At 42.3% G+C, this 4905-nt stretch overlaps 1 long non-coding RNA gene across 1 annotated transcript; it reads right to left on the bottom strand.

The window, feature by feature from the left end:
- Positions 1-691: 691 nt before the first annotated feature.
- Positions 692-1978, bottom strand: LOC134220344 (uncharacterized). Its single transcript, XR_009981982.1, has 2 exons — positions 1242-1978; positions 692-1067 (listed from the first exon to the last, which is right to left on the bottom strand). It is a non-coding gene; the product is annotated as an uncharacterized LOC134220344 (long non-coding RNA).
- Positions 1979-4905: the final 2927 nt, after the last annotated feature.

Genomic DNA, 4905 nt, shown 5'->3' with positions numbered 1-4905 from the left:
CATCTTTTTCTTTCTTCCTTCTTCCGTCTTCTCTCTCCTTCTGCCATTTACTTCTTCCTTGCTTGATCTTGCTAAATCATTATTCCTTCTTCCATCTTTATCTTACTTTTCCTACTTCCTTTTCTTTCTTACTTCTCTCCCTTACTATCCAACCACTTAACATAGTTGGTACGATAAATAAAAAAATATATAGCATAGACTATAATATTCTCGACAGCCTTTTGCGCTTTGGATCATCTCTTCTATGACCCATGTTCAGAGCAATTCATTAGCAATAGCATAATTGATAAATAGGGGGAAAGACGGCTTTGGCAGGTTTTGTTCTATTATTGGCAGGGGGGTTTTTGTCGACCAAATTTTATGAAATTTGGCCACAATATTTTTTGATATGCAAAGAATGTTTAGGCCAAATTTAAGCCTAGTAAGTCATAAAAAACCCCTTGCCAATAATAGAACAAAACCTGCCAAAGCCGTCATTCCCCCTATGTAAGTAATTTTTAAATCTTTCTGTAAAAACTTGTTCATGAATTTCGGGTCTTCAATGTGTTCGATAGACATATTTATATTAATCAACTACATTTATGAAATGGACTAGTTACTTGACGATGTTTCTTTCACATTTCGAGTCGTCATGTTGTTGGGACGATTTCGGTAAATCCAGCGTATTCGTTATCTTCTAAGGAGCTGCCAATTCTACTTTTACACTTTTACTGTGCGGTGCAGAAGGTTTGTGCCTTGATTCCACGTAAAATTAGGTAACACTAATGGCATTCGATTATTTTCGTGCTGTGAAGCCTTGAAAGCCCTGCTGAAATTATATGCTGTTCCATTGTCTTTCTCGATGGGGAATTGTAACAAAGTAGTCGACAAGTTTGCGATTCCGCTATGACTTCGCGGAACGCAAACAGATCATCGTGTCCGGTTGCAATGGGTAATTGAGTGGCAACTTGCTCCATCGTCCAGCTTCATTAGGGAGCGTTTGTCGGTGATGTTCCGGATAAATGCAAAAATAAAAGAGATCCAAAGGCGGAGTTCTCCGATAGCGGTGAAGTTAAACTCCTCCAGAGCTGCGGAAAAAAATGAAACGTAAAATGGTTTGTGGTTGCGAGTTTCCAAAATCAGCAGGAGGGTATACACTGGAGATAATTTCAGCTGTCTGGGATTATTGTTTCGGTTTAAACATCATGAGAAAAACTATCAACCGAGGATGACTAAATCCAAGCTACAAATTTGTGACATACCTTCCCTGGTAACTCTCGTTTGCAGTAACTTTCCATCACCGCAGTGTATTAGTCCCGGTGACGGTTTTGGCCTCGCATTATCCACAGCTCGGCCAGCACTTTGCCCTTCCGACGCAGGGCATATAGCACCAACACGTTTGAACTCTAGTCAGCCAGAGCCTTGGGGTAGCGCTGTAGTAGCTGCGGTACTGCGGGTGGATCATGCACCGGTCCAGTTCTTGCGTAACAAATTCCGCTTTGTATACCTCCGCCAGAACTATTTCACCGTCCAAGCGATGAAATTGAGCTAACTTTTCACGACTCAGCAGTAGCATCGATTTCGCTGGACTGTAGACCACATCGAGGATAGCCACTTTGTTCATTTTTTAAAGATTAAAAGATAAGACCATTACGGGTAGATTGAGATAATTGATTCCAGGATCGAGTTCGGAATCGTTCTGCGACGGTGTACGAAAGAGAAACTTGGCCAGATTTTTAGGTCCGGGAACCGTAAATAAAATAAACGCAAAGATTGAGGTTATTACCTCAGACAGAAATCTGTCAAAACTCACAGCAAAAAAGTCTACACTTACCAAAACACTTTCAAATAAATTTACCAAAATGTGAGTAAAATACACTAGCGCCTCTGGCGGTGCTGGTCTCGTGAGCTCTTCTGGGTTGCATGAATTTTTAATCGGTTCTTCGGGACAATCACGTCCCGGTTATTGGTTCCTGGTGAAACTACGCTCCCTAATTACAATGTGTGTTTGTTTCAAATTATGAAGTAAACAGTGTTTTCTTGTTGCGCAACCATTCAGGTAAGTTGTGTTGTTTGATTTATGCCGGATTATGCTACAGAACAGATGGGCCGATAGATTTGTCTTTAGCTTGTGCCGAGGCTGAATGTTGTATTTGTGGATGTGCAATACAGGGTTGTTTGGGAGATCATTCAAATTGTGACTACAATACAGGGCTGTTAATGAGTTTTATTGTCTACAACTACCGAAGGTGAAATGGAATAGTGTTTATTGCCGATTTCACGAATTTGAAGAGTTATGTGTAGATTGTAATTTGCCTGCTTCTTTTTCTCACACTCACTCTCATTTCGGGTTGATCGATTTTTGTTACTGAAATTTACCCAATTATAACCCGTTACTTGTTAGTCACATGTAAGCGTGTACACTAAATCGATTCACTGTTAGATGACTTTACCCATTAATGGGTACTATGTTATTGTTGATATTATTCCCACCGTGAAAAATTCACCCATTTTCTTTAAAAAGCGCCACTACTCATTAAAATGGGTAGTGGCACTTTTTCAGGAAAATGGGTGAATTTTTCACGGTGGGAATAATATCAACAATAACATAGTACCCATTAATGGGTAAAGTCATCTAACAGTGTTCCCGCCATGATTTGACGTCTATTTGTTTTCAGATTGAGCACTCACACACAAATATTATACACGGAAAATCAAACTTTTTTGAGTGTATTGAGTGTGAGAAAAAGATGAATGTGAGAAAAAAAATCTCGCAAAACTCTTATAAAGTGCAAAAAGCGCAATAATGAGTTGAGTATTTTTTATCAACAGGAGAAGAAGAGATGTAAAAAAAAGACAACCTCTGTCGTATCATTCTCGTAATTGTTTTGATTCGAATGGCTTTTGATTATCTGATTGAATTTTTTGGAGCTGGTGTTGGTGTTGACTTTATGATTACGGACGTTGCAGGGCTCTTAAAGATTTTTCCGAATTATGGGAACACAGGGTTGTAGAAGAATTTTATTGTAGTGTTCGTTGAAGAATTTTATTGTGGTATTCGTATTTCTTTAATATTGTATTGATGTAATCATACACGTAAAAAAAATTAATGTTATTTCTCATTAAGATTTCTAAAATTTTCTTGCCAAAACAGGCGATTAATGATATGTATAAGAAAAAATAGTCACATACATTCCAAAACTTATACTTTTCATTAACGTATGAATGTTATTAGCTTTTTGATATGGGATCATTCATTAGGTGGCATAATGAAGAGAATAAGTATTTTCGAATGGTTTTTTGCCATAACATATAAGGTTATTTTTTTACGTGTATGATCAAAGAGAACAGCCGTTATCCGTAGTTTTTTGACAACACATTAAATTATTAAATGTTATTGAGTCAATTTGAAAGCCTGATAATGCTGCTTGATGCGTCTGAGTGGACGTTGAACCCGGTTGGGTCCGTTGGAAGAAAATCCAAACCCTTGAGGGGGTTGGTGCGTCTGAGTGGACGTTGAACCCGGTTGGGTTCGTTGGAAGAAAATCCAAACCCTTGAGCGGGTTGGTGCGTCTCTAATGTCTTCTACATTCGAGTGGACGTTAGACCCGGTTGGGTCCGTTTGAAGAAAATCCAAACCCTTGAGCGGGTTGGTGCGTCTGAGTGGAGGTTGAACCCGGTTGGGTTCGTTGGAAGAAAATCCAAACCCTTGAGCGGGTTGGTGCGTCTGATTAGACGTTGGACCTGGTTGGGTTCGTTGGAAGAAAATCCAAACCCTTGAGCGGGTTGGTGCGTCTCTAATGTCTTCTACATTCGAGTGGACGTTGGACCCGGTTGGGTCCGTTGAAGAAAATCCAAACCCTTGAGCGGGTTGGTGCGTCTGAGTGGACGTTGAACCCGGTTGGGTTCGTTGGAAGAAAATCCAAACCCTTGAGCGGGTTGGTGCGTCTGATTAGACGTTGGACCTGGTTGGGTTCGTTGGAAGAAAATCCAAACCCTTGAGCGGGTTGGTGCGTCTCTAATGTCTTCTACATTCGAGTGGACGTTGGACCCGGTTGGGTCCGTTGGAAGAAAATCCAAACCCTTGAGCGGGTTGGTGCGTCTGAGTGGACGTTGAACCCGGTTGGGTTCGTTGGAAGAAAATCCAAACCCTTGAGCGGGTTGGTGCGTCTGAGTGGACGTTGGACCCGGTTGGGTTCGTTGGAAGAAAATCCAAACCCTTGAGCGGGTTGGTGCGTCTCTAATGTCTTCTACATTCGAGTGGACGTTGGACCCGGTTGGGTTCGTTGGAAGAAAATCCAAACCCTTGAGCGGGTTGGTGCGTCTCTAATGTCTTCTACATTCGAGTGAACGTTGGACCCGGTTGGGTCCGTTGGAAGAAAATCCAAACCCTTGAGGGGGTTGGTGCGTCTGAGTGGACGTTGAACCCGGTTGGGTTCGTTGGAAGAAAATCCAAACCCTTGAGCGGGTTGGTGCGTCTCTAATGTCTTCTACATTCAGTGGACGTTAGACCCGGTTGGGTCCGTTTGAAGAAAATCCAAACCCTTGAGCGGGTTGGTGCGTCTGAGTGGAGGTTGAACCCGGTTGGGTTCGTTGGAAGAAAATCCAAACCCTTGAGCGGGTTGGTGCGTCTGATTAGACGTTGGACCTGGTTGGGTTCGTTGGAAGAAAATCCAAACCCTTGAGCGGGTTGGTGCGTCTCTAATGTCTTCTACATTCGAGTGGACGTTGGACCCGGTTGGGTCCGTTGGAAGAAAATCCAAACCCTTGAGCGGGTTGGTGCGTCTGAGTGGACGTTGAACCCGGTTGGGTTCGTTGGAAGAAAATCCAAACCCTTGAGCGGGTTGGTGCGTCTGATTAGACGTTGGACCTGGTTGGGTTCGTTGGAAGAAAATCCAAACCCTTGAGCGGGTTGGTGCGTCTCTA

The sequence above is a fragment of the Armigeres subalbatus genome, chromosome 1 (genome assembly GCF_024139115.2).
Source record: "Armigeres subalbatus isolate Guangzhou_Male chromosome 1, GZ_Asu_2, whole genome shotgun sequence".
NCBI classification, from domain to species: Eukaryota; Metazoa; Arthropoda; class Insecta; order Diptera; family Culicidae; genus Armigeres; species Armigeres subalbatus.
Note: the sequence above shows the minus strand (reverse complement) of the source record. Positions and strands in the feature narration are given on the sequence as shown.